Here is a 16,046-nt window from a genome sequence, read left to right as displayed (position 1 = left end):
CGGTTTTTTTTTACCATTTCACGCGATATTACTAACACAAGTCCAAGGCGGCTCGCTACTATTTTCTATTATGACTACAACCGAAGGATAATAATATCCTGCAGCTGCAAGAAAAGAGTGACGTGAAGTACGTGAAACACGCGCGTCACTCGCGTCACGCATCGCCTCGCGTACACGAGAGCATGGAACGCACACTCGTGGTTTGTAAACGCACGTCATCGACGAAAGACATTTCGCAGTTCGAATCTACACAAAAATATACATGCGAAATTAAAAAAAAGTTGCACGTTTAAAAGACAAGATGTACGAAAGTAAACTATAGAGTGTCGTAACTTGTAAACTTTATAAAACACGAAGATTACGAATAGAGATACCTATATTTAAGTGAAAAGAAGGGCGCATTTTTGTACGGATCACCCTTAACGAGGCTGCAGACTAAGCGAAATTATGCGAAGGATCCAACGTATTTTCAGAAACACGCTGCTGTTTTGGTTTCCGTGCTGAATGATACCGCCGGGAAGTTTGGAATCAACCGAGAAGATCCTCGCGTCACGACTATAACACTAAAGACGCCGTTAGGACGTATCGTCGCGTTGCTTACGTGCCTACATGGCAAGCTAACTAGCTAAGAATGGGAACTATTTTAAAAACGTGCTTCTCGGTCGACGACTAAATTTAATTGCAAAACGAAGACGCTCCTCTCCCGTACTTTCCTTCGTACGGCTCTTCTCGCCTCTCGCAATCCACATCTTCCTCTCGCCAGTCGACTCCCACTTCTGCAGGGTCATCGGATTCAATTGCTTCGATTCCGCCAATCATATAAGCGAGTATCAATTTTGTTAAACGATTTTAATGCACTTATTTATGTATATATATATCGACGTATTTTTTTGTAATATGTACGTTTTTGGGTCTCCAGATACACGTATAAAGATAGGATATAATTCATCTAAAATTTTTATTAAAATGTTAATATTATACATAAGATATTTTCTAGATAAAAGAATCTCGCTCATTTTATTAAAGGGTTTTGAGCCATGAACGTAAACACTTGACTATATGCATTTGTAGAGGAGGTTGATAGAAATAATAATAGTAGTCTCACACACAAGTCTCAAAAACGTTGGAAAAGATATTTTCTGGGGCGTGAATTTCACATAATACCATATGTAATATTAGCTAATTAGCACTAAAAACTTTACCCTATTTAACTTAAATATTATAATATCACTAACTTTATACAAAATAATATATTGAGTTGTTCGGCTAACAATAAGTCAGGCTTGCGGCCGGTTTACATTTTTCGGCCGAAAGAAAAAAGACACTCAAACGCAAGAATCAAGCTACTGTCGGAGCATATTGAAGATATTTTTATATCATTTTCTGACAATTATAACGGTGAAGACAATAATGAATAAGTATACATATATTAAGATTGGTAATTGAACCGGTTATATATAACTTCTCTCTCGCCCACCGTCCCAGAATCTAAACTTATTTTTCTAATGATGTACACAACAATACCTACAAAATGGCATATAATTCAATGTTGTACGCCAATGGCCCATTTTGGGCGAGATTCTTTAGATTATTTTTTACAAAACTCAATAAAATTGACCTTCTTATCTATCTCCGGTGAATTTGTCTTCCGGAACAAAATAGAAGCTAAATAATTAAAGCGTATCTTCTCGCGTTCGCTGATACGGCTATAAAACGTACACTTCAATCGCTCAATCTCCTCCGTTTCTTCGTCGATAGGATATCCGTTCCTTTTACGATATTCTATATAACAGTTTAAGCCTGCCTGTATAAGCGCGCAATCTCCTCCTCTATTTTCTGTGATCGTGACCGCAAAGAATGTCCCCTTTCGAAAGCGCGATAACGCGCGCGCTTTCTCTTCCCTTCATCCCAGTCATCCCCTATTTTCTCTCTTACATCCTCTTTCCACCATTTCCGTCTCCCGATCATACGCGTGCCTGTTTCGAGCGAATCACCTTAGGTAAATTTCTCTCGGCGATATCGTCGCCGTTCGCAATAGAGACGCCTTGTATTCGGCGAAATCGAACGCAAATCGAATCGCTTGCGTTTATCGGTTGTTGGTAGCCCATGCGACAACCCCGGGTGACACGATTCGACGGTCACATTTCGAATCCAATTTCCCTCGAACACGTATTTTTCTGCGAACGACGCGGTAGAGCGACTGACAAAAAAAACGGGCGTGAAATAATGTTGCATACAAGAGCAGTCGGTTACGTACTTAATCCTTTATTCAGCAATCCTTTATTCGTTGCTTTCAAGTACAATCTTTTCATCTATCCTGTGTATCATTTGTACTATTATTTATTAATGCTATTGGCGAAACCGTAAACAAGATTGCCGTTGAATTACATATGAGATTACGTATGATTGAACCATAGTAAATTAGTTTTTTTTTATCTCAAAAATATCGCTTATAAAAAAAGTCAATTTTATTTTCTTATTTTTATGAATGGATATACTTGTTAAATACAAAGTTCTTTGGAAAACAAAAAAAATAAGGTTATAGTTTAATGTGTTTAGGCAAGTAGTTCTCGCGCTACGATTCGTTTCAATTATACTACCAATTTTTTAATGAATGTTTGTTATCTATTAGTTTGATACGTACGGTCTTTAATACATTTAATTTTCGAATTGGTATTTAAATCAATTAATGCCACACGCATCCCGGTGGCACGCATCGATAATCCCCGTTAGGAAAGTTGGTCGCGCGTTTGCCCGGCCTTAAAACAAGGAACATGGGGACCGAGGGATGCCTTAAGGAGTTAGCCAATCGAGCTTTACGAGCGCAGACTGCGATCGTCATAAACACATGCAACTACCGCTTGTCACGTATTCGATTGTTATAGCTCTCGTTGACGGCTGAAGAAGCCAAACGAGGCATTGAATCTGGATCGAGCTTTATTTGCCCGTCTGGCGCGCGGATAAGTACGTGTGCGTGGCGTGTACGTGAAAAAATACATGCCAGACAGGGTGACCAATGTCCCGACACAACATTAAGACCGTCTGGTAAGCAAGATAGGGGTCGACAGATTATTGATGTGTTCTTTACAGATATATATTAAATCATCGATAGATCACGATAAAAATGTTAAAATGGTGATATCTTGTCATCTATAAAACATGGATACAAAGCTAGAAATATTAAAGGTAAAAAAAACACCTAAAAAATAATGTCTGATTAAGTTCTTCATATAAACGAAAGAATATCTTCCAATCGAACAAATGAGGTCGATATGTTGCTAATATCTTTCTCAATTAACAAAGTTAATTGAGAACTACGGGATAAAAATAAAGATCTAACGTAAAATAATAAAACTCCGGGAAAGCGCTACTTTTTTGCAACGTGAGAAAAATATAACTTTGCTGCTGAAAATTAATAATAAAATTGTATAATTACGTAAAAATATCTTTTTTTTGCGAGATTTAAGTATAACATAGATTAATTTTTTAATAGAAGTATCGTCACCGACCTAAATCCTCTTTTAAAATTGTTTTTTTTTTTTTTTTAGATTGATTTCCGATTATCATTGTAGTTTCTTTTCAGTTTTTATACACAGAAAAACAAAATCCGATAAATGAATAAATGAAGTTCGAGATTACATGTGTCTATCTACGAATAATCGGATAAAACATTTTTCTCCCTTTCTCTCCTCTTATCTATTTATTTATCTATCTGCCTCTCCAAATTGGGCAAGTCTCATGTTTATACGTCCGTTCGTAATCCAGCGAACCCCGCATGTTGCCATCTAACAACGCGCGATCGAAACGCCGACCGTTGCCAATTCGCGTGCACGTGGACCAGAGGGAGCCGAAACCCGAAACGTTTCTCGCTCCTCGCTCGACTACATTGGCTGCCGCTGCCGCCACCGCCACCACCACCACCACCACCCACCACCACCACCGCCACCCGCCACCGCCACCGCCACCGCCGCGGCTCCGCGCCGTACCGTCGTTTCGGGTTGAGATGGAGGGGGCGTCTAGACGCAACGTCACGCGAATACCTAGTCCCGTTCCCCCGGCACCAGCCAGCCGCGGCCCCATGGCCCGCCGCCGTCGGTCCGTACTCCACTTCTTCCCTCTTGCCTCCCCTCCCCCCCCCTCACCCGTCGACACGCGCCCGGGCTCGCTCGCGCGCTCGCTCTCTCCCTCGCGCAGACAATCGCGCCGTCTCCCTCGTCTCGTCCCGTCGCCTCGTCATCGGTCCTTTTCTCACCGCCACCTCTTTCGGACGGGTGTCCCCGAAACCCCCGACTCTTTCCTTCCCCCTTTCTCTTTCTCTCGCCCTTTCCGCCTCTCTCCACGGTCCTACGCCGGGTGTTTGGTACCCTCCTCCTCCTACTCCTCTTTCGCTCCTCGTCCCTTTCCGCCGCCACCCCCGGCGTCAGCCGCCGTCTCGACGCCGCGCTCCGATGACGGTCGCAGTCAGACGCACCCGGGAAGGGGAGGAGGAGGAGGAGGCGAGGGTGACTCCGGCTTTTTGGTTAGGAATTGTTACCGGCCGCCCCGCGTACGTACGAGTCTGCGGCCGTGCCCGTGTGTCCCGATACACGGGCACCAGCGGAGAGAGAACGCGACGCGATATAGGCAACAGGATAAAACTGTCGAGATTGTGCGCTCGTAAACGACGAGGGGCGGCGGCGGCGGCGGCGGCGGCGGCGGCGGCGGTGACGGCGGTGACGCGGCACGAGGGGGAAGGGAGCGCGATGTAGTCGAGCGGCCCGAACAAAGACGGTCATATCCACCTCGTGGAGAGAGTGCCGTATCGGCACGGGTATCGGACTCGACTCTCGGCGAGAGGAGACGTCAAAGTGACCGCGAATTGAATTTTCCTCGGGAGGACGCGTGTAATTCTGACTTTACTTGCTCTTCCAACACCCCCTCGCGTCGTCCTACGACCTACGACCCACCCGCGACTCTTTTCTTTCGTACGTAGCACGACCCAAACCGGTCCCTTCAGATCCCAGGCTCTTTTTAATCAACGCCGCGACCGCAAACGCGTACGATACTCCCGAACGCGCAAATTGCTTCATTTGTCATGACGTAGACTCCGATGAGTAATTATCGCGCGATAGCTTTCGATCTCGCAGCGAAAAGGAGTCGAGATTTGCCCCGGCGATCAAAGTTCCCCGCGATTACGTTTATCAGAGAGAGCGAATGTTTCATTCATAAATTGTCGTAATTACATCATCGCCGAACGAACGAAATTCCGACTGAGATTTCTCCCTCGCGAGATTTTTCTGCTTTCAGTTGCGCTCGCGACAGTCGTGTGGACGCGAGAGAAAAAAAAACATTTTATTTCATTGTACGGGCAACTTGCCAATATCGAGGAGGCAAATTTCGTTATGAATAACAAACACGCGGGGTAATCGCAATCGGGACGAAGGGAGCGTCGGATTCTGCCGCTGACAGGAATTCCCGACCCGTTCGGCGGCGCTAACGCTCGCCAAGCGAAGGCGTGTATCTTGTCGCGTTTTATTCCGGCCCATCGCATTTCGTGGATGCGCGCGTCAGCGGCTGCGTTACAATCGACCTTCTTTCAGTCGTGTATTTTCTGGGTTATTTCGCGTATGTGGACCGTATATAATCTAGATACGAGCTCTAAATGCGGCGAACCTCCTATTTAGACCCACGAGTTGACTCACGCCCGACTATTTTTAGACACGGGCGTGTTTTCGTTCGTGCGCGCATACCAGCATGCGTGCATACGTGCGTGCGTGCGTCTCGTGTATTTTTGCGCGAACGGCCCCGCCGCGTGTACATCGCCGCGTTACATCATATTGCCGCACGCGCACGAAAGGATTTTAAAGACGGGAAGCCTCGGCGTCCGTGTACCAAAACATCCTCGGTGGAGCGAGAGGCAGCGTTCGTTAAAGACGAGTAGCCGTTATGAAAATGTGCTTCGAGACGCGTGAAAATATTTGCGATACAAATGTATCTCTCTAGAGAGCCCAAGGAGAATTAAATCGCACCTCCAACTTTATCGAGAAATCAGATAGTATCACTTTTTTTTTTTTTTTTTTTTTTTTTTTAAGGTTATTAACTTCGGTTGGAGTTATAAACGCCTTCAGCCCCACCTTTGGGCTATATTAGCGTACATAATATTACGTTACGTACGATTATTATATATTATGCATATAATATTACATATATTTATTATACATTACGGATTTAAATAATATTATTGAAATATGCTGGAATTATCTCTGATATGAGCGAAGAATAGCATTCATTACATTAATGACCTGCACACTTCTTTGCATAATTTCGTATTGATATTTTAGATAATATCGCGAATGCACGATCGATCGAGAATAGCAATTCTACCCGATGACAGACATCGTAACGATGCACCTATACCGTAAAAGAGATGCACGTGTTCAATTTATTTGCTTGTTTCTCGCAGGAACGGACTGACAATGAGTGAGGGTTGCGCTGAGATCGTAACGATATTTGCGTGACCCTATGCTACACATCGGGATAATTAAACTTCTGTTCTAACAACGTCACATATATTAAGATACGTATACCTGGGAATAAAAAAAATACATATATAATAAAAATATATATCTGGAAATTTTATATAATCAGAATATTAAAACAATTTATATCCATGTTCAAGGAAAATGGCATAAGACAAGAATTAGAGACTCGTAACAAACTGTGCAATGTTCGAATATAAAGACTCGGTTCGCCTTTACGTATTGATATAATAAACATATATCAATAAAATACCGATAATATAATTATAATCAATAAAAAGAATTATAAACAATCGTCACACACGGTCTTTTGTTACATTTCACCCCTGGCCATCGCAGAATGGCACTTGAGACGAATACTCAACTAGTTTGTCTCGCTTTCGATCCCGAGTCTCCCGTATATCGAGGCGGAACGAACTCGTAGGGTGCTCGTTGAACGTGCAGTTTGTGTGCACTTCCTTGGTCGCATTACCGTTCATACGTGCGTCCCATTTCCGTGCTTTTCAACAAGCCCCGGCCGCGCCGGCCTGCTCGGCTCGGTTCGGCTCGTCGTCGTCGTCGCCCTGTCCATTGATCTTCCGCGCGAACGAACGCAACAAAACGATCTCGCGATGACGATGACGCCACTCGAACCCTCGGCACACGGTAAAACGCGCGCAGGGCTTGTAATAGAAGTAGTAATGCACGGCCATCGCGCGCGCATACACGGGGGAAATGGGTTTTTTATCGATCACTAACCTACGACAACCATCTGGCCCCTGTCCTGTCAGGGATAGCCTGCCTGCCGGCGTTACCATTGGCTACGTACATATAACGGCTCACCTCGATATCAAAGTCAACAGCCGCTCTGACGCCGACACGGCCGCGGCGCGGGCGCGGCGTACGTAGTACGTACGCATGAGGAGACAAAGGCCGCGCGTACGTATTCTCGGCGCATATTTAGCACTAAACGTGTCCGCCCGCCTCCGATTCACGTCCCGTGTTGACATTCGACGCGCTCGCGGTATTAGTCATACTCGTAGCTTGACCAAATCGACCGAATGCTAAGTGGAAATGAAAATTTTATCTAAAGTTGCTTATTCCCGCTAACATATACTCGACATTAAATATACCATCATGATTTGCACCTTGTGTTGACAGTGTCTTCACTTAGCGGTATTAAATAAAAAGAATATATACGAGTCAAAGAGAATGGAATGTCTCGTACGTCGGAAAAACAACCCTTATAATGGATTTAATTGTGTTCGAATCATGCGAATCGTATTTGCGAATTTTTCGTAGGATTCGTTATTCGAGATCTTAATTAACGGGTCGACCGTCACTGACCTCGTCACGGCATAGACGAAAGTCTTTCGTTGCATCGCGATAACACGCTCCGGTTATACTTTGGAACCTACCCCAATCAAAAGCAAAGCTAAACGAACTGTGCTCCCTGCTAGGGCAAAGGCATCGGTAATCGTTTTGAGTCACGCGACGAGAGAAGAAGGCAAGTCTGAAAAGCGCAAGGGAGCTTGTCGCGTGCGTTCCACCATTCACTTGGTATAGCGGTTTTGGTAGACATTAGACAATGATGCCGTAGCGAAATCTTTAGACAGCAAGAAAAGCTTTCAGCACGGTAATCGCGATATCGAACTGATATTATTTAATTTTCTCACACACACACACACACACACATTTACCAAACGTACAGGGACGAAAGTCACGATTATTGAAGCGTTATTATTCGCAGACTTACTATCTAACAATCTAACTTCTTAACGAATGTTTTAAAAGACATTTAGTCTTAAAAATTAAAGTATTTTACCGAAATATTATGCCTTAAAAAAATACAAGAGAAATTTTTTTGATAAATTTTAAAATGTAATTTTATTTTAATAGATATTTTATTTGAGAATTTATTACAGTTTAATCCACAAATAAACTTGTTTCACGGAATGCTCTATTAGCATGAGATATGATTTTATTTTTTTATATTACAATTATAAGCGGATAACGCAGCTGTAAGACCAGTCACTAAATCTTCTGATGAGTCACAAACACCGAGAGACCGTTGTTAGAACAAGATCATCCCCATTCCCGTCCACCTGACCCGTCTCGCTAACGGGATTAGAGCTCCTTTAATACGCGAGACCATTAAATCACTTCGATCCCGTCGAATCGAGTCACTGTTTTCATGCATTTCACGAGGCTTGCAAACGATCCGCCTAACATCTTGCGTCCTACCGAGCGGAACAAATCGACGTATTATATCTTATAGATATTTCCTAACCACGATTAAAGCCATATGTTGAGCAAAAACTTTTCCCAATGAGTAGAATTTATTTTTAGAATACATTCATTGATCGTGGAATTGGATACAAATTATATAAATAATTTGTTTGGGCTGTCAATCTTCCATCCGATTCAAACTTTTGAAAAATCCTGATAACGTATTAAATTTAAAATATTCCGGAGATCAAGAGACACGGTAGTGTCTCGCGCCAAGTACACGCGGAGCGAGACCGACCGTGACTCTTTTACGCGACGCGACGGGTTGCGAGTACCCGAGATGTTGAGATCTCGATTATTCTATACAGGTATTTGAACATTATTGGATATAATGTTCAAACTATGTACCGTGAATAATTAAGTGATTTCATATTAGGGAATAATATGCATTATGCAAGACTCTGTTATACAAGAGATTATATGATATTAACGAGTAGGATTAGTTGACTACTTCGTTGTAGATATAAAGCTAAGTCTTTGAATTTTCAAGTTTATGCTTATTATCAAGTATATATAACTAGCATACTATTAAATTACAATACTAGTATAATACTAATGGAAATGGTGACTATGCTCGTGTGAGTCTATATATGTGTAAGCAATTATTCTACATAAGTCTCTTCGAACTAAGTTCTTTCCCAGTAAGCACCATACAAGCTGTCAGTTCGGTGCTCCGTACAATGCTCTAGACTACTCTAGGGAGAATCGCGGATGCACTTAGAGCAAGTGCGGGAAAGAAAGCGGGTTTCTCCGCGTTTCACCGGCGACGTCGACGACGGCATCTCCATTCCATCGATGGGTTTTCAGCGAATATAGTTCGCGCGAGCTGTTCGGTGCGGTGCATCTGGCCGCCCGGTATATAATATAACGCCGCCGTACCGCGGGAACTATAGTCGCTGGCTAGACTGCACCCCCGCACCCCCGCACGACCGAGGAGAGAAGGTCGGCGCGGAGAGAGAGATTGTGGGTACCGAAGGGGGACGGTGGGGGGACGGTGGCGACGGCGACGGGTTAGGCAAAGTGGGTGGGCGGGTGGTTGGTCGGGTTGGTTGGTTGGTTGGTTGGGTTTCATGGGGCCCCACGAGATAGAGAGCGAGGGGAAACGCGGGTACGAACGTGCTCGACGAAGACAGCGGGAGACGGGAGGGCGGGCGACGAGGGGGAGGACAGGGTGACCGAGTGAGAGAGAGGGCTCAGCGGGGGCGAGAGCTCAGCCGGTTCGAGGTAGGGGGCGCTGGCTAGACACCGCTCAGACGGTCCAGGGGGTCGCAGGGGATAATTTCTACAATGGCGTCGACGCGCACCGGGATACACGAGACGCGTTCGACGACATTTCGATGGAAATCGACGCGAGCGTGTGCAACGACGACGTCGAGAAGCGACCTCCCGGAATCGTCGTCGCGCTCACACCTGCACCGACCTTCGCCAACGCACGTGTTCCGATTAGATATGCGAGGCACAAATGCGAGGCACGACCGGTGTGCATCGGTCGCCTGTCCAGGTGACTGCTGCGATACGTCGTGGATACTTCAGAGTTCGAAGTCTCGAACGACATTATAAAATCGCGCGATGAAAAATAGCCTTAGCTGCGAATATTTTTTTTACAAATGCATTTTCCCTCAATGCTTCGATCTCTCTATCGATATCGTTCATCGATACATCTGATATCTATATGATTTTAATATATAATTAAATAATATATAATATTTGCAGTACACTAATACGATATAAGCCTCTTTTTAATGAATATTTGATGACAAATTGAGAACATGATAGAAAAAGCACACTGTTAAAGCAGATTAACTTTTTCACATTTACGATGATATCGCGTTAACTTGTTTTGATGCAATCGAAGTCTGTGGAGCATTACGCCAATGCATCGGCATAAACCGGGGATGCGGCGAACTGTTTTTTATCAAGTGACGATAGAGAGTTCGCACTTGGACCGAGCCGAGCTAGGTCGGCCCAGGTCGAGACGAAGATATTTTAGATGAGGAGACATCTGTCATTTCCATAGTTTTCTCATAAGAATGTCGCGCTGAGCATTCGCGTTTTTCCGCCGGCGGTGCTTCCGTAAAGAAAAATGCATTTTTGCTTTAAAATTATTTTAATCTCTCAGGATATCAAATATATGTATCTTTCAGCTAAAATATCGCATATTTAGCAAATAATATTATAAGATTTAGTATCATTTGAATGGAAATGTATTTTAAAAAACGAGGAAAAAAATGTTTTTTTTTTTTTAATTTTTAAAAGGGACAAGCGGTAAATATTATATATGCATTTTAAGTTAATTTTTAAAATCTTATTTATGTGTTATTGTACAACAATCGTATAAAATCATTAAGTATTTGTTTTGTAACGAAACCGTTGTAATATCTAACGATCATTTCAAGAGAAAAATTTTTCTTCTATCGGATATTTACAGATTGTATTTCAGATCCAATAAAAGATATTTGAGAAAACTGATTCTTCTAAAAAAGCAAGATTATTTGCCATGAAAACAAATAAAAATGACTTCGACATCTTTTACTACAACCGGTTGAGAATTCGTTCGCTCATCGCAAACGGCTGTCGCAGTTAGATTAATGTGCGTTGAATTAATGTTTAATAACATGCAAATCATATAGCGACGACTCGGCTGCCGCCGTCGCCTCGCCGGCGTGCGTTACAAAGTCAAAAGGAAGATATTGCTATTAAGATCGCGCGTGTAGAAGATAAAAACGGGATTTCCTGACGTTGCAAGTATTACTCATTCTCTTTGATGTGTAATTCGACTTTACTGCGTCGCTCGCACGCACGATTTAAAAGAACACAGGGCTATCAAGGCGACGAAGATCTCGCCGCCTGCGTCTCCGATATCATCAGTACGCATGAATTCGTCTCGTGAGTGTTTTTGCTCCGTTATTCTGTTCCTTCGTTGGATCTATTCCCATTTCACGGACAAATCGAAATTACAGTTATGACAATCGTATATTACTTCGTAACGCGAGATTGCTGTAGTTGCCACAATTATTCGTAATGCTATAAGTACTCGTGATAATTGCTGTAATATTTCAAGTATTCGGCTTTAAGAGCAACCTGTTGCAATCGATTATTGTATCGATTGCCGATTTATGGCGGATGTTCAGAAAATATAATCCAGAAAACAATATTCTTTGAAAGCGGTTTGTCGTGCGAATGGGGGAGGGTAAGTTTCCTCTACATATATTATCATATCCACACATTTTACATAAGATTTATTTAGGAGTCGGCATTATCTCCATCCTTTGTGGCGGGTACCCAGAGGAGACTTAGATATATTCCTCGACATTCGTAGGATGATTTCCGTTTGTCAATTAATTTGCCACACATTTATCATGTAAGTGTCTTGCTGTAGAAATAACAGACAAATTGCGAATTTATGTTTGTGTATTTATATTGTGTATTTGTTAGATGCTGAAGATGGTCTAAACTAAGACCGAAACGTTCGAACAAACTATTGACTGAATAAAGAAAAAATTTTTTCGCATCAATATCAGCGAATGGCTCTTAATTAGCCCTATTTCCTACTTGATTGGATTTCCAACGGAGCCTCCTCTACTCAACAATATTCTTTGAGCTATATTGAACTTGAATTCTTTCGTCTGTTTGTCGATTTTTCGTTGAAAATGTTGGAACATATATCTATAGTTTTAGTAATTAAGAGATCATATGTTTCAGTTAATTTCAAGTAGATTCTATTCCAATAGATTTTTAAATCGAAATTTAGGTAAAATATAAAAATAAAACAATGCGTAAAAAATTGAAAAAGCAATAAATATATATAACCGACTTCTTCGACATATCCCTGTTAGAAAAAGCTCGATTCCAAATTGATAAAAAAAAGCATATTTGCGCAATTAAAAAGACATTTGCTGGTTTTGAAATATCATGATGTGTACGCGCAAGCGACAATCATCGTCGCGAAAATAAACGGAGTCGGAATGACCGTCTCCGTGTGTCTCGCCGATGTTCTCCCGGAAGCGTGATCGTCGGCCTCCCGGAAGCGTGAACACGAGGTGGCGAACGGTCGGTTGTTGGAGCAGGATATGGCGGGGACAGGTGGCTGACCGACGTCCGCAAGTGGGCAGGAAGGAGGACATCAGGATCTCCTGATGCCCCGGAGGGACGACGGGGAGGTGGACGGGGACAGGAGTTACGGTTTCGTGGTCGTTCCGTGCGTGCGACGTAATTTCCCGCAGCGCCGCCGTCCGTCTGTCTGTCCGCGGTAATCCGACACGATGCGACGCGTCGCGTCGCGACGCCCCTCCCTCCCCCGCATCGCATCGCACCGGGGCATACGTGCACATACCGTTTACGCCATTGTTCCGGCTCACCCTCGCCCTCCTGCCCTTCCTTTTCGCATACGAAATCGAACATTCCCGCGTTACCTCCGTCGGGATATAACGCGATCCTTGCTCAGACGAGACGGCATCTTCAAGTGGCACGCTCACTGGGGCGTCTAGACGCCTTACATCGCGACGTATAGCTTCGCGCTCGTCTCGTCCCGTCCCGTCCCGTCTTCTCCCTGTGAATCCTTCTCCGGTATCGGGAATCCCCGTGTTACGTCTCGACGGTATAGTTCGCTCGGGGATTGGGAAGTCACTTTCGGCGATGTTGAATGAGCCGACGATCGAAGACGTTCAAGAAATTTGGTGTAAATTATTCAGCTATCTTTCAATTTTGAGATACGGGAGATTCTTCTAATTAATTTGCAATCTCCAAATGTAGATTGCAGGTACATTATTTCATATTTTCAATTGTTTACGTATTATTACGTGTTAGAATGAATACTTTTAGTATTATTCATTTATTTGGAGTAGGTGGACTATATAATCTCTTACGATTTTATACTCCGCCATTCCCATGAATTATAAACGAACGCTTTTCTTCGAGACGGTCGCATCGATCCATTTTCGAGAACCAGGCACCTTGATGGCGACCTTGCAAGTCTTAGCGATGAATATATATACATATATATATCGCCGAATATATATATGATGCGATTGCATCTACGAAAGGGAAACAGCATATGATATGTGTTAGATCGACTCCCTATCGTTCCCCAGGCCATCAGAGATAGTATCGTTATTTTGAAGTTAAAGAAAAGAAATTTCCTTTTTGTAAACCTTGCATATAACTATATAGGTAACAAAGAATTTTTAATTAAAACTTAAATGTTATTAAAGAATTAAACTATAGAAACAATTAATCTTGATCAATTAAGATTTTTTTTAAACGATTGAATTAATTTTAATTTATTGTTTTCATAGAAATAATCCACTGTACAATTTTACATGGGAAACTATTGTAATACATAAATCAGAAATAACTTTGCAATATTTTAGTATCGATGAGACCATCGGGGCACTCTAAATATAACTTCGTCCGCTGTGTCAATTCCGCTGAGAAATACGCGAAAGTCATAATAATATTCAGAGAATTAAACGTTCATACTTAATAAGATAGAAATTTAATGGAGTTTCTCAATGACATGGGAACAATGGCGGACTAAAGTATTAATTGAAGACCAAACAGGCTGTAAGTAGCCAGATAATCAGATGAACCGCGCGAAACGGAGCGAGAGAAGAAGGAAGAGAAAAGAGATCTCTCCGCGTGCGAGACAATGCGAGAATGTAGCAACGATGAAATGAGGGACAAAAACGTCAACGGTTATAACTGTTGTGGCTGCGACTGCGAGGACGTCTGATGTCTGGCGCGGGTGAATTGCACTAGGAGAACGGGAGGGAAAGGTGGTCGGGGGAGAGGAGGAGGGCGAGGGGGGAGGGGACGGGTTATACGAGGGTACGAGGGGGCATCATACGGGGTGGCGGACGTGATACTCGGCGCGCAGGGCGATTTCGTAGGGTGGTTCCGAGGATTTCAGCTTTTATTCGAGTCGTTTCGTCTTCCTTTCGGCGATGGGTTCTCGCGTCTCGTGTCTGCGGCGGACAGCCCCCGCTGTTGCCTCCCTGTCGCTTTGATCTACCTTTTTCGGAATTTCACCACGTACGCAAGGCGCTGTGCTCCGACGAATAGAATTAAAGTGCGATTTAAGCACTTCCGTCCGAAAATCGACGGCGAAACGGTCGTCCTATGTTGCATCTTGAAATCGCGAACTAAAAGATCTGCCTGTTCCATTGCATTTTTTTACTAAATATCAATTCTTAATCCTTTTATCTGATTGAGGAACATCATGCTAAAGAAATTGAAATGTAAATATCTGAAATTAATTCAATGATAAACATCTTTATAAAGCGTTTCTTTTTCACACTTTCTCATGCATGATAGTACAATTTACATATCTACACTGAAAGTATATACTATACATATGTTATACACTGAACAAAATTATGATCTTTTTGGCGTAAGAATTGTAATCGTTTTAAAAATTAATTAAAACAAAATAAAATTACGTAATACATATAAATTAAACCATCTTTGTAATTTTCATTTTTGATGATTTTATTTTGTCGATAACAGTTATTTCGACGAGGTTTACCACGATAATTAGTCTCAGTATGATTTGCACGTTGCACAAATGACACACGCAATCTTTCGTGTACAAGTCTGAAGATGCGACGAGTTCTCAAGAGCGCGGATGTCGTAATGCAAAGTCTAGGCATGCTTGAGCAATACGCTTGGCAAATAAAACATACGCTCTGTTATACCATGATGTCATCTTCTCTATCAAAGTCTCGTATGCATTTATCAATTAGATGTGTGTGTAAGATAAAAAGTCATAGCAAATCTCTGAGTCTACTTCCATCAGACACGCATGTGTGCAAAATATAGTAATAAAAAAAATCTAAGTATCTTCCGTTGAAATAAATTTCCGCTATTTTCTGCTATTTTAAGATCTCACGCGATTTCCTGTGGATTTTTACAGACGGGCAGTCCGTGTGACTCGAACGTCATACGCGAAAGCGTCGGGCGATAAAAGTCACGCGTGATAAGGCGATGTTTTCGTCGAATTAAATACACGCGCGTCGAGAAAGAAGTGTGAATTATTTGCACACATCGCCTGATTTTGTTGTGTCTAATTGTCTTATCAGGCGTAAGTGCGCATGTTCCATAATGAGTCATTAAATTATCTCCTCGGAAACTCTCGGCTTTATTACGAGTAATGTCAACCTTCTTTTTTATGTCGAGCAAAATAACGAGGGGGATTTACGTCAGAATAATAATTTTTTTAATTTTTTCAATTTTAAACAAATGACATAAAATATACATTTTTCT

At 42.6% G+C, this 16,046-nt stretch overlaps 1 long non-coding RNA gene across 1 annotated transcript; it reads left to right on the top strand.

The window, feature by feature from the left end:
- The first annotated feature begins 11,084 nt into the window (after window positions 1–11,084).
- On the top strand, window positions 11,085–12,679 carry LOC139810983 (uncharacterized). Its single transcript, XR_011731523.1, has 3 exons — window positions 11,085–11,976; window positions 12,034–12,147; window positions 12,222–12,679. It is a non-coding gene; the product is annotated as an uncharacterized lncRNA (long non-coding RNA).
- Window positions 12,680–16,046: the final 3,367 nt, after the last annotated feature.

Source organism: Temnothorax longispinosus, chromosome 4 (genome assembly GCF_030848805.1).
Source record: "Temnothorax longispinosus isolate EJ_2023e chromosome 4, Tlon_JGU_v1, whole genome shotgun sequence".
NCBI lineage: Eukaryota > Metazoa > Arthropoda > Insecta > Hymenoptera > Formicidae > Temnothorax > Temnothorax longispinosus.
Note: the sequence above shows the minus strand (reverse complement) of the source record. Positions and strands in the feature narration are given on the sequence as shown.